Source organism: Gallus gallus, chromosome 2 (genome assembly GCF_016699485.2).
Source record: "Gallus gallus isolate bGalGal1 chromosome 2, bGalGal1.mat.broiler.GRCg7b, whole genome shotgun sequence".
Classification (NCBI taxonomy): Eukaryota; Metazoa; Chordata; class Aves; order Galliformes; family Phasianidae; genus Gallus; species Gallus gallus.
The window spans coordinates 97248554-97267130 of NC_052533.1; the positions used below are offsets into that span (position 1 = coordinate 97248554).

At 39.6% G+C, this 18577-nt stretch overlaps 1 protein-coding gene across 1 annotated transcript in view; it reads left to right on the forward strand.

The window, feature by feature from the left end:
• The first annotated feature begins 498 nt into the window (after positions 1–498).
• Positions 499–18577, forward strand: part of PIEZO2 (piezo type mechanosensitive ion channel component 2) — a 395935-nt gene continuing 377856 nt past the window's right edge. The window contains exon 1 of the mRNA XM_040696651.2: positions 499–576. The gene's annotated coding sequence lies outside the window, so the exon portion shown is untranslated. The remainder of the gene's footprint in view (positions 577–18577) is intronic.

The window sequence follows — 18577 nt, forward strand, 5'->3', positions numbered from 1 at the left end:
TTAACACGCCTGTGTCTTCCAGTGCCTGCCTGCTAGACAGGCACAGATCTTCTGGACATCAAGCTTTTTTCTGGCTTGTTACATCTTGGAGGAAATAATCCTGTTTTCCAGACTCTAGAAAGCCAGGTAGTCTGCTGTGGAACAATCTCACTAGAAGATATGAGAAACTGCAGTAAAATTCAGTAGGTGCATTTAATAAGATAGACCAGCAGCAACAGAAATCTTTGGCCATCCATTTGGATCTATGTCGGTTTAGGTGCATAGTTTCTTTCCAATACCAGATGGTTGGTGTTTGCTTATTAAAACTAGAAAATCAAGTAAGTAGCTGGCCAAGTATGCTGCTCATTCCTCTCCATGTTGTTTTTTTCCCCTCTCTGGCTGGCTACTTATTTCAAGATGGAGATAACAGTCAGTATTGAATGGAATGAATGGCACTGTTGCTTGGTTTCTGTAACTGTTTTTACAACAGACAAGAAAGCACAGGAGGAAAAGTACTTTGGCATTGTTTGATCAACTTTCTGAGCTCCTAGTTATATCACAGTCTTAATTTTGGCAATGAACTCTGCATTTTGAAAGGTAATTGTAACCATCAATTTTATTTACTAAATGTAAGAGAAATGGAGAGGGGGACGGGCAAGGCAAGATGTCTACTACCTGTAGTCTTTGATTTTTGTCTGTTCTCTTTATTCTCCTGTTGAGTATGCTCAGACTAAGGGAGGGGAAAGCAACCTGTTGTGATGGATCTATTTCTCCTGGTTAACAGCCACATGATACTTCTTGCTATCCAAGCATCGTGACCCTTGGGCATGTTCATGTAACAAAAAAACAGCTTTTCTAAAAATATACTAGCAGACTCTTCCATTGGAACAATTGTAGATGTTTTTTCGGTTAAAATAATATTGAGAGTTCTTCCCTTACTCTGAAACAGGTGAAAGTCAGGGGTACTTATACCCAGACTAAAGTTGCTCAGGGTGGTGGTATCTGTTGCACAATAGGTCTGGCCCTTAACAATAGAATCTTCAGTGAAGTGGGTATTACTGAATTTTCATGATACTTCACAACATCTCAGAATTCTCTTGATTTTTGAAAAGTGATAAAAGGAGAAGGCAAAAATTACTTCTTCCTCTTAGCTCTCTCTCTTTTATCAGCTCTAGGTACCTGCTAGTTTTTGTAATATGGCAAAATAACAGACTTCTCAGAGTATTTTGTCAACATGCTTAAAAAGAAGAGAGGATAGGAGTCCTGTTTAATATCTTTGGTGATGACCTGGGTGAGGACATTGAATGCACCCTCAGTAAGCTTACAGGTGACACCAAACTGGGAGAAAGTATCAAGCTTCCTGGGGATAGGAAAGGCTGGATCACTGGGCTGAGGCCAATGGGAGGCAGTTTAATGAGACCAAGTGCTGGGTCCAGCAGTTTTGCCACAACAATCCCAGGCAACACTACAGGCTTGGGGCGGAGTGGCTAGAAGACTGTGTGGAGGAAAGGAATCCGGGGATGCTGGTCAACGCTTGGCTAAACATAAGCCGGTAGTGTGCCCAGGTAGCCAAGAAGGCCAATGACATCCTGGCTTGCATCAGAAATAGTGTTGCAAGCAGGAGCAGGGAGGTGAGGCCACATCTTCAGTACTGTATTCAGTTTTGGGCCTCTTGCTACAAGAAAGTCACCGATGCCCTGGGGCATGTCTGGAGAAGGGCAGTGAAATGGGTAAGGTGTCTGGAGCACAAATTTTACAGGGAGTGGTTGAAGGAACTGAGATTGTTTAATCTGGAGAAGAGGAGGCTCAAGGGAGACTGCATCTCTCTCTACAACTACTTGAAGGGAGGATGTGGCAAGGTGGGGGTGGGCCTCTTCTCCCAGGTAACAGTGATAGGGTGAGAATGGCCACAAGTTGCACCAGGACAGGTTTAGGTGGGAAGTTAGGAAAAATTTAATCTTTGAAAGCGTGGTCAGGCACTGGAATGGGAGGTGTTTGAGTTACTGTCCCTGGAGGTGTTCAAGAAATGTGTAGATGTGCTAAGGGATGTGGTTAGTGGGGCATTATTGGTGGTAGGTGGATGGTTGGACTGGGTGATCTTGGGGGTCTTTTCCAACCTTGATGATTCAATGCTTTAAAATGCCTCTTGGAACAGGAGGAGTCTCCTAAGGTTTTTGCAGTGCATCATTTGTAAACAGAATGACTTGGGAATGTCATTGTTAGGTACTGTGTGTGTACTAAGCTTGTTGCAGTTCTTCAGTTTCATGTGTTTTAAGTCTGTACTGTTGTAATAGACACTTAATTCACATTACTAATGAAATGATTGGTGTTTCTGTTGCTTGGAGTGAGTTCATGCTGGTTTCTAGAAGAATGATTTTGTCAGTGTGCCATTCCCTGCTGGTGATACCAGGTCTGTTGCTGTTGTGTTTCAGCTGAAACTAGATGTGGCCCTCCTCTGAACAGTGCTGCTCTGAAAAAACAAAACAAAACAAAAAACCCCCACAATTATGCAGATTTGGTGTTGTCTTCCTAAGCAGTCTTACTCTTAAAGTCTCCTAACTCAACTACAGTGAGTTGGATTCGTGGCTCCTAAGACCTATAAAACTACTGATGGTAATGAATGACAAGGTTATAACACTTAAAAGCATCTTCCACTTATTGCTTTACTACTACCTAAAACTTGGACTGCACTATTGAAACAGATTATTTATAGAATATTGAGAGGTTTAAGTGAGGAACTTGTTTCTGTTGTCCCCTTTGAAGTCTGAGAGCCCTATTAAATATCCAGCAGCAGGCTGCAAAATCGTAGAGTGCATGTAGTTCACAGGAACACTTAGTATCATGTACTTTTTCCTCCCAAATGCTGTGCAGTTGTTCTGAAAGAGCACTGAGCTGTGTGGGAACATGCAGGTTAGTTTGTGCCAAAGCACAGCTAGACATACATGGACACAACTTCATGAGTGGGAGTTATGCATAGAAGGATACCTAACAGAGGTAGGTTACCTTTTGCTTTACTTTAGTAACTGAGATATTTCAACAGCTAAGTAACTGTGGAGGATATAGGTCAAAGTGACTTGCAGATTCATTCAACAACTTCTAACTGACCCCTCAGTCTTGCAGTTCAATGTGGTCCTACACATAGCAAGAACTTCTACAAACCATGATGGAACTTACGCTATAACTGCTAAAAAGGCATCCTTGTGTTAAGCCACAGGTATTGCATACAGAACTTGGTCTGTTTGTCTTCTGGCTTCTTGAGCTGTTGTTGCAGATCATGCATCTGGAATAGGAGTAGATGTCACAGAAGAGGTGGAATGCAGCAAATCTTGTCTGTTGTTGCTTTCTGTACTTGTTGGCACAAGTGGAGGATTTAGCTGTGGAGGAAGTATTGCAAAGCTTGGTGTGTTTGGGGAGAAGGAACACTGAAGCTGTTGAATGTACAATACTAGATTTTTCACTCTTCTTGATGAATATGTTGTATTCCTTTTGAATTGATTGGATTAGGTGGAAGGTGAGAACTATTTGATCAGGGGAGAGAAAATTCTTAAGGCTCCTTGATAGCAATGTCAGGCAGAGAGATTCAGAGGGAACTCCTGAGAGCAGCAGGGAGCAGGCAGCCACATCCTGGATGTCATGGAATTGCTTAGTAGTAAGAGGGAACTGAGTGGAGTTTGCTACAACTATCACTGCATTGACTGATTCTAAGCCTGGAAGCTAGGATAGGAATAAATATTTCTTGTGGATCTCTTTATTCTTTTCTTCAGTTTTTCAGTTGCTTTTTATGTTTAAAAATCTTAGTTTTCTTTGGAAAGGCCATTGATAGAGAAGATCAAGGCAAACCACCTCCCTGCTCTGGCTAACTTGTTATAGCATTACAGGCACCTGGCAGGAACAGAAGGCTTTGTACATGCTGCACATACTGCTTTTCATGCCAAGAATAATCTCCAAAAGCTTTTGCTTACACAAGGTGATTTTGTTTTACAACCTTTTTGTTTTGCACTGTTATGAGCTGTTTACGTTTGGCACAGAATCATAGAATCATTTGAGTTGGAAGGGACCCTTAAAGGCCATCTAGTCCAACTCCCCTGCAGTGATCAGGGACACCTACAGCTACATCAGGTTGCCCAGAGCCCTTCCAGCCTGACCATGAGTGTCTCCAGGGATAAGGCATCCTCTTGTCTTATCACAACAGACCCTGCTAAAGATTCTGTCCCCTTTCCTCTTCCAGCCCCCTCTTTAGTTGACTGCTGTCATTTCACCTTGGAGCCTTCTCTTCTCCGGCTGAACAGCTCCAGTTCTCTCAGCCTGTCCTTGCACAGCACAACAGCTAATGGCAGCTCAGTCTCCATCTTGCCCTGTGGTTGCACTTGGCCTCTTATGCAGTGACTTATGTGTCACTTGTGTGTCCCACAACTTAGGTTTCAGTTGGCATTTCACACAGCATGCTGGCAGAGGTGGTTGGGCTTTTGATGCAGCTCTGTCTCCCCATGCAATATATAGAAGAAGCTCTTTATGGAGAGCATCATGGCAATTTAACATTGACTTCAGCTAATAAGCCAAAATGACTGAAATTTAACAGTCTGGCAGAAACAGATTTGTCCCATGTTTCTGAGTCTTATACTTTTCTGTGCAGTAATGTTAGTTAGGTTGTTAAAGACTGGGTGATTTTGAGTAATTAACTTACCTGGATAGTGATACATTCGTATGAAAGCAATCAACTTTCCCAGCGTGGTTTTTTCATGTGGTTTTTCTAGTACTTTCTGCTGTGGAGTATTCTCCTTGGGAAATAATTCCATAGTCTCTGAAAGACATATTCCAGCTTCCGCTTTTAACCAGAAGTCTGTGCATGTGAAACCTGATCCTTATTCTTCTTATTCAATTATGTTAATTATGCTAGAAGAGCTTTTTATGATGCCTTCTGGGAAAAATGTGTTATATGAACAAGACATTTCCTGATATGGGATGAATGTTACACTTGTATATGTCAAACCTATAGAAAAGTTATTCTGTGGTGTCCCATTTCTCCAGGAAAAATAAATGAAATGTAGAAAATATTTCTAGTAGATAAATCTGAACTGGTAAGTGCCTCAAATCCAAATAATTTGTTCAGGGCTTTTGTTCCCTTGCCTTCTCTCTCCCTGTGAAAAGCAGTCTTTATAGATTTGTTTAAGGAAGGAGTAGTGTTATGTAGACACCTGTTTCAACTGTCAGAAATCTTAGCCTTGTGCTCCAAAGAAGTCCTCTTAGTGAGTTTCTCACTCGTTCCTCATTTGTACTCTCATGGTGGTAAGTGAACTGTTGTATTCCTTATATCTAGTGGAGGGGAATGATTGCCAAAGATACAGGTGATTCTGTTGCCCTCTGTGTGTGATTTAGGAAGCGTTTATTTAAAGGGATTGCTCAGCAAAATGGTTTTCTGTGGAAAAGTGATATTTTTCTTATATTATTATTTTTCTCAAGATGCCTTTAAACACTGAGAAAAGCATCTCAGACGTGTTTTTCTTCCTCTCCACTCAAAAATCCTATAACCAATGTTCTTATCTGCTTGCATGTCATGTATGGGCAGCATTCCTGCAGCTATAGGATTTGGAGCACTTATAAATCTATCATAGTAGTTCATAACTAATCCATCAGTTTGTTCTTAAGGAAAACGAAATATCAAATATTCTGTCCTTTTGACAACCTCACCTCATTATTTTCTTTGTAGATCTGTATCAATAGCAAATACATTCTAAACGAAGAGTATATACACACTGACAGAAGGACTGCTTCCAGTGTTTCAGCTTCTGAAATGTCTACAGCTCAGCAGATGTTTGATTTGTCATCTTCCACATTTATGTTTGGAACAAGTTGCTTTATTTTCAGAATACTAGTTATATAGAGGGACTGGGGTGTGGATACTGAATGGGAATGGCCCCTCTACTTGTCATAATAAAACTCAAAAACTATGTACTGTGGCTTGGTTACTACCAAATCACAGAATGTTTTGCTTCCAGAAAACAGGGATATTCAGATTAAAAAGGGGCTGGAGAAATCTTTTATTAATAGGAAGATGAAAAGTATCATGTAAGACCAATTATTTGATCTGTTTGTGTAGAAGTGCAGGCATAGCCCTTCATTTTCTCCCTTTTGTTATTGAAACTGCAACAGTATCCTGTTTCCAAACCACAACACTGTGGTAGCAACAAGTGGAGTGAAAGCCCCTAGTCTTAAGGAAATGGCACGAACCCCTCATTCTGCTGTTACCACTGCATAAAGAACACACGAGAAGCTATAAGCCATTCATAACAATATCAACTTTATTCTAGAGTAATTTAGCTTTGTGTAACAGGGAAATCAATCTTGGCAAAATGATTTCTTAGAAATCTCCTTTCTTGGAGACAGTGTGTTCTGTTGCCAGCTCTAGCATCATTAGTATGGTGGCATGTTTACAGCCTGATGGTTCCCCATCTGTTTTCTGAAGGAGCTTGTTGGGATGGTGGTGAGCTGAAATGTTTTCCTTGCAGACACAGTCTGAGACCTCTGTAAGGTTTTATGAAGGTCAATGAGAGGTCCATCAGAGCCTGAGACTGTTCTGAATACTGTTTAGAAAGGTAGTATAATAAGTAATGGAGTATAATAGTATCTGTACTTTTTTTCCCTTTGTAAGTCTGTCCAGATGAGTTTTCCATTTCTGCACTGAAGTATTACCTTTCAGTACTTAAAAAATAAAATAAAATAAAAAATTGTACCTTTATTCTTCTCAATCCTCATCTTATGCCCTGATACGTTCATAAAAATGGGCAAGAATATTGCATTTTCTCTTAAGCAAAAGAGGACAGTAGAAGAGAACTTGAACAGAAACCCCTGTATCATGCTACTTTGCTGTCATTCTCCACCTCTTATTTGTTCCCACACCTTTCCAACTGTGTTTTGTTCAGTGTTATACTCCTGGAGTCTCTGACACAGTGCATGATATTGTCTCCAGCAAATGATTTTATTCAACCTACATGAAAGGTTGGAGCACTGGTTTAGTATTTCACAGTGCATAGGGTGATTACAGTTCTCCTTGTGGATTTTTGAAAAGGTAAAACTTTTATGGGATTGATAAAATCATGCTCCCACAGGATAATCTGTGAGATTTTGAGGCCCATTTCTGCATGTGATATCATTTCTACAGGAATGACCACCAAACCTAGAAATTAAACTTTTAGAGAGGTTTTAAGGGCATTTTCAAGCTATAGAGCATCCTGATAAGAGACACTGAAATTCAAAGTAGAGAGTTTCATTTGAAATTCCTGTAATTATAGCTGGAAAGTTTGTTTGTAAATTTCCTTCAAAAATGGTTGTAATGATAAGCTTACAAAGCTGATCAGAAGTGAATTACAAAGTGCCAAAATTCATTACTGAAAGCTTTACTAAAACCAGCTGTTGTAATATTGATATGAGACAGAGCAGAGTAGCTTGTTCATAGCAGGCAAAGTTTCAGTGCTTAATAACGACTACTTTGGATTCTGTCCAGTGAATAGTTTAACTCTATAAATAATGCAATTTTGCTACAATTTCCTCTCTCAAGATTTGGTCTCCTTAATGATTTCAAACCAGCCCTGTCCTATGGCATTGTTATACAGCTCTAAATGGCTGTGAATTGCTGACTCTTGGTAGCTGCGAGGACTTTTTCTGCTTCCTCTTTCAGCCTGAGTCTTCCATTAAATTATCATGAAAGAAAACCAAGTCATAATGTGTGGCTTATTCTGTGTGAGACAACCACAAAGTGGCAACTTTTGAGTTGTAGTATTATTTTACTCATTTCACTTGAGAGTTACTTAACTTCAGTAACTTATTTAACTTCAGTGTCTTTCAAAGTCAGGAAGGTTTATTTTTCATGCAACTGAGAGAGCAGAGAAGGTGGAGAGATCATAAAACCATAGAATCACTTGAGTTGGAAGGGACCTTTTAAGGCTGTCTTGTCCAACTCCTCTGTTCATTGCAGTTGGACTAGATAATCTTTAGAGGTCCCTTTCAACTCAAGTGATTCTATGAGTGTGGAGAGAGTTTGTTGTTAGCAAAGATCATCATCAGTGAAAACGTGTGCATGAACTTGCAAGCGCCCTGGCTTTCACTGCTGTCCCTCTCCAGTTAGATGTATGAGTAAGCGTGGGCTGTGGGAAGAATGAAAGGAGATTAAGTGCAGGGTGCTGAAGTTTTACACACAGGGATGAGTCATCCCAGAGTTCACATTTGGGTGTGTGCACACATTATGTATGTTTGCTTCTAGATTTCCTTGCTTAAATTAACTTACAGATGGCTATGAAGGAATTGGATGTCAGCTTTCTCTGACTTTTTTAAAGCTACCATGGAAATGTGACTTGTCTTTTCTATAGTATTCTGAATACAGTATGTGTACTTTCTATTCACTTACGTAGGTAAGGTGGCTAACAAGTATTGTAATTTCTTAAGGTACTGAAAAAGGTGAATGGAGACTTAATAGCTGTGCAGACTTTTGAACCTAAAGACAAGTTTTTTAAAACTAGAGGCAGCTCAACTGCATTTCAGAAGTGTTGGTGAGTTACTTGGTGCAGCAGCTGTTGTCTAGAACTAGTGGTGAGGGCAGGGATCTTGACTGCTGGGTAGGGCTGACAGTGGGCTTACTCTGTCTTTGTGTAGACACGGGCATGGAAAAAATAGAGGAAACAGTAGCTGCATCAGGTCCACCAGCTCTCCTGATTTAATTGTAAGACTTGCTGCTGTTTTTCCTTACTTTCTCCCAACCGCTTTAGTCATACAGTTGAACAATAGTTTTGGCTTTGATTTATTGAGGAAGCATTTCTAAACCTCAGATTAGGGAGAGAAAGCAAGAGAAAGTGAGAATACAAATAACTGAATCACAGAATCATTAAGGTTGAGAAAGAACACTAAGATCATCAGGTCTGATCATCAACCCATCAAATGTGCATGAGATAGGCAGAGCTACAGAAAAATTTTAAATCCAAAATTTTCATAACCTTGTTTCTTTATTGCTATTCGTTAATTTTAGAAGCTTTCTCAAGACTTTTTCCATACTTGGGGTTGGGAGGAGTGATGTATTTCCTTTGCAAGGTGTATCTTGCACAAGGGAAACAGTTAGAAGGGGCTTCTTCAGGAAACAAATTGTATTCAAAGCAGGGTGATTTGGGAAGACCAAGCAGTGTGCATCTCTTTGTCTTTTCAAATTTTCTGAAGTGTGAGAACTAATTCATAGTTCAACGAAAGTCTCACAAGCAGTGTTTGCTGTCATACTATGACTGTAGAACATTACATGTGAGGTAAAGGCAAGCCAGGAGGAGTTCTGTGTATTAGTTTAAGGGCAATAGACATAATGGCATTTTATCTAGAGGAGCTTGCTTGCAAGAGTGTCTTCTGAGAAGTTTTAGAGCTCTAAAGTCTCTTTCCAGAACAAGTAAATAATTCTATAATGGTTTTTAGAGGTATTACCTGTGCCTGAAGAGACTGTAGAACCCAGGGTCATCATACTGACTTAGATCCAGACTCTTCACTCAAGTGACCAGCAAGTGCTGATATTGCAAGAAGCCGCCCAGTCATCATGCAAGTGAAGAATTTTATTTAAGATGATGAAAATACTGTGCAAGTATGTGTGACTCTTTGCATCATAACAAGAAAGTGTAGAAATGTATAAACATGGTAAAGAAGAAGCTAGGTGTTGTTAAATATGGTAAATCCTTGCCTGCAGTAAATGGAGGAAAAAATAAACCCACTCTATAATTAAAGGAGGACCCTTTCCTTGCTTTCTTCCCCTAACTTGTTTGCAAAACTCACTAAGAGTTCCTCTCTATACTTACAACAAATTGTAACACGGATTCTTATGTAATTTAATTTACAAATCTCTAACTTGCTTCACACTTCTCTGGAAAGGGTACAAGAAAATTAAGGTTAATTAAGTTTATTTTTTTTCCAACTATTCTAATTAAACTTATTTACCGTATACACTGCCTGCCTTGATAGCATGCTCTGTCTTACTGATGAGATTGAATCAAGTTTATAGGTGAACTCTTTATATTTTATCCTCTCAGTGGAGTTCACAATAGAGAAGATAAGGAATAAGAGTCAAGCTGAAATTATAAAGTTAAAACAAGAAGCTTTAGCGTTTGTTTTAGTCTCAATGTTATGAAGTGTAAGGAGAAAAATAACTGAACCATTATGGAAAACTTTTTAACCTTTTTCTTCACTGAATTCAAAATTAAAATGTTAAATACAAATTTTTATCTTTCAGTATAAACACAATAATGATCTCAGGCTTTAATTCCCAAATTATTTACTTTTAAGGATGCATAGACATATTTCAAAGCAGAAATTTCACAGCTGTATTTGACTTGTAAAGTCTTCCTGTGCTTGTGATCTATTTGCTAAAAAATGACACATTATTTCACAGCCAGTGTTTCTCCAGTGTGTTATTTCTCCCGTGAGAACACACTTTTTTTGTAATATTTTATTCATTTGCAGAAAATTACCGCAGTATATAATTGTCTGTTTGTACTGGACATTCCTAAAGCAATTGTCTTAGACATATCCTGAACACCCAGTATACAAGAACGCACTCAATCTGTAAGTGATTAATAGAGACAATTGAAAGCAGTACAGAGATTATATTTACATCACTTCGTATTTACTCTTCTGTCTGACACAATCTATCATTATGCCAGTAATTGTTTGAGGAGGGAGAATGTAATTGGCTGATGGCACTTTTGAGAATAATGTCCTTGCAGTTTGCTTTGTTGGTCGGATAACCAGCAGCTATTGACATTGCAGAGAAATATATTCCATAATACAAGCTTTTCACTGTATCTTCTTGGACCTGGTGATGTTAGAAGACCGCCACAGAAGTGGCCAGAAATTTGGTAGTGCCCATCAGTCCTTCCTTGCTTGGATGGGATTGCAATGCAGTGGTCCCCTGTGGCCTCTGGTTGTGCGCTTCTTTTACTGTTCTACGAAGGGAGCATCAGGCTTATTTGCTTTAAGATAACTGGTAAATGAGCCCTCAGAAGTGTTAGCTTTCTTTTCCTGGTATTTTCATTGATTTCTAACAGAGAGCTTAAGTGCATTTTGTCCCAGAATAGTTTTATGTTTTGTAGTCTATCAAGGTTATGCAACTCTTTTGATATTCTTTTGTCTTAAAGCTGCTGCTACTTGTGGTGTAGCAGTTGTTTTGAAAAGGAGGTAATTTCTTATGTTCTTCTAACAATAGGTAATACTTTCTACATTTCTAATACTTTTCTTTATCTTATATGTTAGTTGGAAGAACATAGCAGGTTGTTCATTGACCATGGACAACTATGATTCTTAAATAAATGTTTTAGGTGTATGTTGAAGGAACTCCACATTGGTTATCATAAGCTGATACTGAGTCAGATATTAGTGTGGTTTGGTGCTCAAAATATGGGCTGGCATTTAGGAAAACCCAGCAAATGTCCAAAAGCATGAATAGAGAAAGCGGAAACATCTATATGTTTATACTCATCTTTAATTTATCTCCTCTCCTTCAAGGTATTTCAAGGAGACCATGTTCAGTAACTTTCTTACATTTGTTGTTTTTTATTTTTTAGAAATTCAATGGAGACAGGTGGTAGACTATGTTAAAACTAAACAACAACAAAGACCAGTAATGGCTATTAAAGCAAACAGGTGTTTAATCCAGGTGTATTTTTGAGAGTTCATAAAAGGTTTTTATATTAATAGCTTAAATAAAGTTTGTATCATAGATGTCTGGAGGGAAGTACTCAAGGGATCTTCATTTGTATTTGAGCGACTGTGTCCAATGACAGTCACCAGTTCTGAGTTTTTGCATTGGAAGATGTGACTTTTCAGTGTTAGGAAGACAGGAAGCAAGACTGGGTATGTACCAATGCACCACTGTCAGAAAAGCTATTTATTCAGGGGCTGTTCAAGGATGATCTAACCTTTAAAGCTGCTCCTATGTGAAGACCGAACATTATACACAGGGTGCTATTAGACTCTAATGCATCCAGTACTTTATCTCCTGCAGGGCTTTCAGCACCACTTAGGATTGCACTTAGAAGCCAAACTACAGAGACCCCAGAAAATTTAGCTATTCCCATCAGTTAATGTCCTCTTCAAGTATTCCCCAATAGATGTGAAGTGTTTGCTTTCTTTCAGCACTTTTTTTTCCCCAAGGAATAACTGACATTCTAATTGTAATTTGTGCCTTGTCATGAGGAAATCCTAGGATATAAATGCTGAGAGACCACCGTGATATCTGTGGAATCTGGGTTCCACACAAAATGGTGGATAAATGATCTTTAAGGTCTTTTCCAACCTGAGCAATTCTGTGACTCTGTGTATTGAGCACAAGCTGTGCTTGTGCTCTTGGCCTTTCTGCTGTAAATGTTCAGTGTATAGTATTGAAAGAACTAAGTCTGGGACCTACAGGAGCATTGCAGAAATGTTCAGAATGTCTACTCCATGATCGTTTCAGTAATGTTAGAGATGACAAAAGCACCCTTCAGATGAATGTATTCTGCTTCCCTGAAATGAGAAGAAAACAGCATGAGAATTGCCAGAACACAACCTTTTCAAGAAGCTTTCCTGGAATGGTAAGCACCTTGAAGTTAAGGTTGTCACTGGAGAAGAGACTACACAAATTATGAGAAAAGGCCACTTCTGCTCCAGGAGAAATCTGAATTATTCTGAATGGAGCTTATAAGAAGGTAAAAGGAAGGTGCTTCAAAAATATCAGGCAAAATGAGGAAAAGTATGAAAAGATGGTATTGTGGATGAAGAAAGCAACCAGGGAGATGGGAGAGATCTGGTCAGAAGAATGACACCTGGTCATCAATCACACCTGGGGGTATTGATTGATGCTAGACTGAACATGAGCCAGCAGTGTGCCCAGGTGGCCAAGAAGGCCAGTGGCATCCTGGCTTGTATCAGAAATAGTGTGGCCAGCAGGAACAGGAAAGTAATTGTCCCCCTGTACTCAGCACTGGTGAGGCCGCATCTCGAGTACTGTGTCCAGTTTGGGACCCCTCACTGTAAGAAAGACATCAAGGCCCTGGAGCGTGTCCAGAGGAGGGCAACAAAGCTGGTGAGGGGTCTGGAGCACAGGTCTTATGAAGAGCGGCTGAAGGAGCCGGGATTGTTCAGTCTAGAGAAGAGGAGGCTCAGGGGAGACCTTATTGCTCTCTATAACTATCTGAAGGGAGGTTGTGGTGAGCTGGGGGTCAGCCTCTTCTCTTGTGTGACTAGTGATAGGACTAGAGGAAATGGCTTCAAGTTGCGCCAGGGAAGGTTCAGGCTGGACGTTAGGAAATACTACTTCTCTGAAAGGGTGGTCAGGCACTGGAATGGGCTGCCCAGAGAGGTGGTGGAGTCACCAACCCTGGTGGTGTTCAAAGAGTGTTTGGATGTTGTGTTGAGGGACATGGTTTAGCGAGAACCATTGGTGAAGGGCGAATGGTTGGACTGGATGATCCTGTGGGTCTTTTCCAACCTTAGCGATTCTATGATTCTATGGTCACTTCTTAGGAATGTATCTAGAAAATTTCTCTGAAATATCTGCTATTACTGTAGGTAATCTGCAGGCTGACACTGAGTGTAATTTAAAAAAGTACTAAAACTTAGTCAAAACTTGACAATTCAGCCTTTTGATTTTGTAGCCAGTAGGATTATTGATTTCAAGAACCAGATCTCAGGTAGGTGTGAACTGGAGTAGCCTGACTAGTTTCCAAGGAAATCCATGGCTTTGTACCACTGACCAATGTTCCATATGTCACAGGGTCAAAATGGACCATCTGCATTTTATTTCTGTTTGTTAGCTTCCTGTTGATATTGTTAAGCAGTGATTTTCTGACTAGCTCTTAGGCACTTTCACTTCATGATCTGCTTTCCATTCCTATACCTACTTGATATAAGCTATTTTTTTTTCTTTGGAGAATGCATCTAATATAAGCATCTAATTTCATAGTATCTTAGAATATCCCAAGTTGGAAGAAAGGAACCCTGAGCATCATCAAGTCCAACTCCCAACTTCCCCATGATGCAGGTGTATATATAAGAATACGTTGCCTTATTAGATTTAGGAATTGTCGGGCACTGCATAAATTTCCCGTCAATTGGTACGTTGCATTCAGAGTGCCTGAACTTCTTGCCCTGCCATGTTTGGTCAGCCTGCAGTCAACATGATGCTGTTTCCTGAGGAGTCTGATATCAGCAAGAGAATCTGTGGAGCAAACTGTAATTCACGAGAAATGTCCTTAGTAACACTCAACACTTAGGGTCCTTCTAGATGAAAAAAAGTACAGAAATTTGAAACACTGGTGCAGTTGTTAGCCAGCTGTATAATTCTGTTGTTCTTGTCTGTACTTCAGGCTGTTGTTGGCCACCATGATTTTACAAGATGTGGGTGTAAGTTTTTGCCTCTTAGCCAAGAGTAGGAGCCTGCATACTTGCATCTTTGATCCTGACTGTAGCTATGGAGACTGGGAAAGGAAGGAGCTATCTTCAAGGGCTTCTGAGCAGGACAAGGGTCAGGGCTGGAGAAAAAGGCCAAGCAGCTCTGTGCTCAGTAAACTGAAGCAGGAAACCACAGCATGACTCATTTCTTATGTGTAATGTATCATCAGAGCTCTCCCGTTACAGTTCACTGGTGGAATTGAAGTTCATCTTTCTCTGGCTTTCAGGAAACCGCTGAGAGAAAATTCCTTCAGGGAAGCCACAGCGCCAGTGATGGGCATTTTGCAAACAGAAAGGCAACATTAATACCTGACTGCTGCTAGACACAAGCTGATGCTTCATGTGGCCAAACCCCCAGCCAAACTATCAGATTCTCTTCAAAATGCCTTTTCTTGGCAAGAGCTTCAGTAGCCTGGGGTCAAGGTCTTAGTGAGCAAGCACTAGGATCATAAGCTGGATGGATTTGCTCATTTCTTACTCTTTTGCTTGGAATTTTTATGCCTCAAAAGTGATGTGAACAGCAAACTCTACTTAAGAAAATCAGCTAAAACAATGATTCTGCTTTTATTTTGGATAAAGGTTAGCAATTAAATGAGTAAGAAATTAAATTCCATCCTTGTTCTGATTTAGTAACTATTTTGAGAGACTGTGATATGGGACTCTTACTGAACTTCACAACAAAATGATTCTTTTTATTTCTTTTTATGTGGGATTTAAGGCTGGGGGGAAGAAAGCATCAGTGATATACTGGAAGTGTGCTCAGTGATTTGGAGAGAGAAGGAAGGAAACAGAGAAACTGACAATGCTGACCTAGAGACATCTTGCTTTTTTGTTCCGAATCAAAATGTCTGTAACAGAACGTTCCCATCCTGAAATGGTCCCATGAGCTACAGGCTGTATTTTAACTCTGTTTTTGTTTTCACAAAAGGGGCATTAATAATGTCTTGGCATGGTACTGAGCACCATCAATTGTGTAAAATTCTGTTGCCTGCTGTGCACTTCTATCATTAATAATACATCCTGAGATGGGAGTGAGAGCAGAGTCTTGCAGTGCTAGCCGATAAGATAGCTGGAAATGCTGCATCCATTCCAAATATGATAAAAAATGAGAAGGAATCTTTCATCCCACGTGTCAGATTCAGAGTTGAACTGAAAGTCTAATCCCTCTGTAAGTCATAGAACTTCACTACTTTGGAGGAAATCAAGAACAAACTGGGAATTTAAACAGGAAAGAAATGCTGGAGCCTGTTATGTTCCCAAGCCACTTAGTTTAGCCTTGAAAATATCAGCATGGATTTCCTTATGCTCTGATGGTCCACCAGTGTCCCATAAATTAAGCCTGTGCAATTCAAGACTTCTTTTTTTGTCCTTGTTCTTTTCTTTTTTTCTTTAGTTTTTGAAGGCTTTTTTTTCTTCCCGTCTCCCTAAAATATTCTGTTACATTGTCTGAAAAATTTATAAAATTGTTCCTAGAAATGCTATTGTTCTTCCAGACATTGTTTTTGAGAGCAATGCCTATTTAAACAGTGGTGATGAGATGGTTTCTTGGAGGTTGGTCAAGAAATCTACACTACCCACAAACAAGACCTCAGACTTCACAGTTCTAAATCAATCATCTTGTCAGCCTGTTTTTCATCCAAATAAATTGTGTATAGATGTAGCATTAAACTTTTGTTCCATCCTTCTGGAGTGAAAATGCTGGTGGTTTTTTCAAATGACAAAATTTATTGCTTACTAGCTCTCATTCTGCTTTTCTCTTGCTGAGGATATTTCAGGTAGATTCAGGAGGGCTGGTGTGCTATTTTTCATGTTGTGGTAACAGAGAAGAGGGAGTTGTCTTAATTTCTACTGGACTGCAAGGTCTGTCCCTCACATGTCCCTTTAGCTGAGGAAGCCAGCAAGCTACTTTGAAAGTAAATAAAGATATGTTGTTTCAACTCTTTAACCTGGAGAATATTTTGGCACAAGAGAAACATCTGGACTGGTCATGGACAAAAGAATGCAAGAAATTTGGAAAGAGCTTCTAGCCATAGAACCACTCAGATTCTAGAATAGTTTTCCTATGCAAACAGATTTGCAGAGAAGTGTTTATTTTTTTTTTTGAATTACTGTGTTTTCAGAATTTAGTTCAGTGATTCTGAATGGTATTATACAAAATGGTTGTTATCTTCTGTGTACTAGCAGAATTAGTTACATGTCTAGCTCTAATAACGTGTTTGGTAGTGTGCCTTTCAAAAGGAGAGGGAAAACATATTCATTCTTTGATTCTCTTGTGTGTTTTTTAGTCAGGAAGCTTGCTTGCTGAAGCATTAATAGACAAATGATTTTTTCTTAGTAGCTGAATGTTTTTAATGAACTTTGATACCAATGACTAAAATGATGGAACTGAATGTAATGTATGAAATGTGTATTTGAAGGGCATTTTCACACGGTAACTTGTTGCCTGATCTAGAAATGTTTTGGTTTATGTTTCTCTGTTAAGTAGAGTTGCTTATATGGTATAGGTCAAAAAGTCACCATCTTCTTTTCTTGTTAGAGTGTACAGTGAAATAAAGAGCTCTTTCTTCTGGGAAAGAAAAATGGTTAGTGAGAGTGAAGGTGTGGTTTTTCAAAAGCAACGTGAGCCAATCTAAATAGAGGGTACTACCCAAAGGAGCCTTCCTGTTCTCCATGGGACTGCTTTTTCCCACCTTCTCCTGAGTGCTTGATCTCCTATATATGTGGTTGTTTTTTTTTTTTTTTAAATTGAATTGGGACTTTTATGTAAGACTTTGTATTGTAAGTCAAGAAGAATCTTCAACAGCATAGTGGAGACCTTGAGGCAGATTACTTTCTTGTTTCCTGATAGTTAGATTAAGTGTCAGTGTTAGTGCTAAGTTAACCAATACTGATAGTATCTGCAGGGGCCAAATCTAGCTCCAGTAGTGCACAGGCAGAGTGTGGTGGGAAGCTTTCCTCCCTGTCAGGGAGAGCACTTGCTGTAGTGACACACTCATTTGATTTGCCATTTGATTTGCCAACAGTGCTTCATCTTCTTTGGCAGAACAAGAACTACTGAAAAGGAAAAAAAAAGTATGTAAATGTAGTATGTGGACAAATAAAGCAAGCAGGGAGATGTGAGAGAATACATGGTCAGAAGAATATCTAGTCACTTCATACTAATTTATCTAGAAAATCCACCATTACTGTAGGTAATCTGCAGGCTGATAGTGAATATTTGTATGCAGAAAAATACTAGAGTTTAGTCAAAATGGACAATTGAGCCTTTAGATTTTGCAGCCAAAAGGATTTATTGATTCCAAGAAGCAGATCTCGGGTAGGTGTGAACTGGAGTAGCCCGACTGAGAATATTATGCAGTGTGCCTTTCCCATTCTGTTTTAATGCTGCTGTTCAGATAAAAACTAGGTGAAATGCCCTCCCTCCTTCATTTGCTTAATGCATGACCCCATGGGTTTGGTTTTTCTAGATACTGGGGAGGAGGATGATGGCAGGAAAGATATCAGGATAATGCCCTTTCTCATTTTTCAAGGTGACGGCTAAAACAGCGTAAGGTGCAGTGAAATAGAGCACTCTACTGCTCTATTAATAAAGTTTTTTTTCCCTCTCTTTAAGCGGTCATGCTAGGAGACCGGTCTGGATTCAGATGGAATTGCAATATTGTATGTGGCAAAGGTTCTCTGTGTTGCTGTGGGTGCAGTTCCCAGCACTTATCTGCCTCATCAGACAAAAGCCACTTTCCTCAGCACCTCCAGTCTCATCAGCTCCCACTATTTGGGCACTTTTGAAACTCTCTAAATTGTGAACCAAGAAGACCTAGTCTTCAGATGGAAGGAGATTTTTTTCTTAGATAAATCTTCCTTATAAATCTAAAAATATCCAATGACTGAAATTTTTCCTCTACAGAACCTTCAGAAGACTTACCCTTCGGTTCAGTTTCACTTCAGTCACTGAAATCTACTCTAGTTTTGGCTGATACTACCTTAAAACCCCATTACTGGCATCCTTAAGTCTTTGTTGTCTTCCTCTTCTTACCTGCATTCAGCTGCTTTTTTGAAGTGCATCTTCCTGTCCAGACTCTCAGTGCTACGCTGAAAGGTATTTTACATGGGAAAAATTTTCTGCCAAGAGTTCACATCTGTGGTCTTGTATATA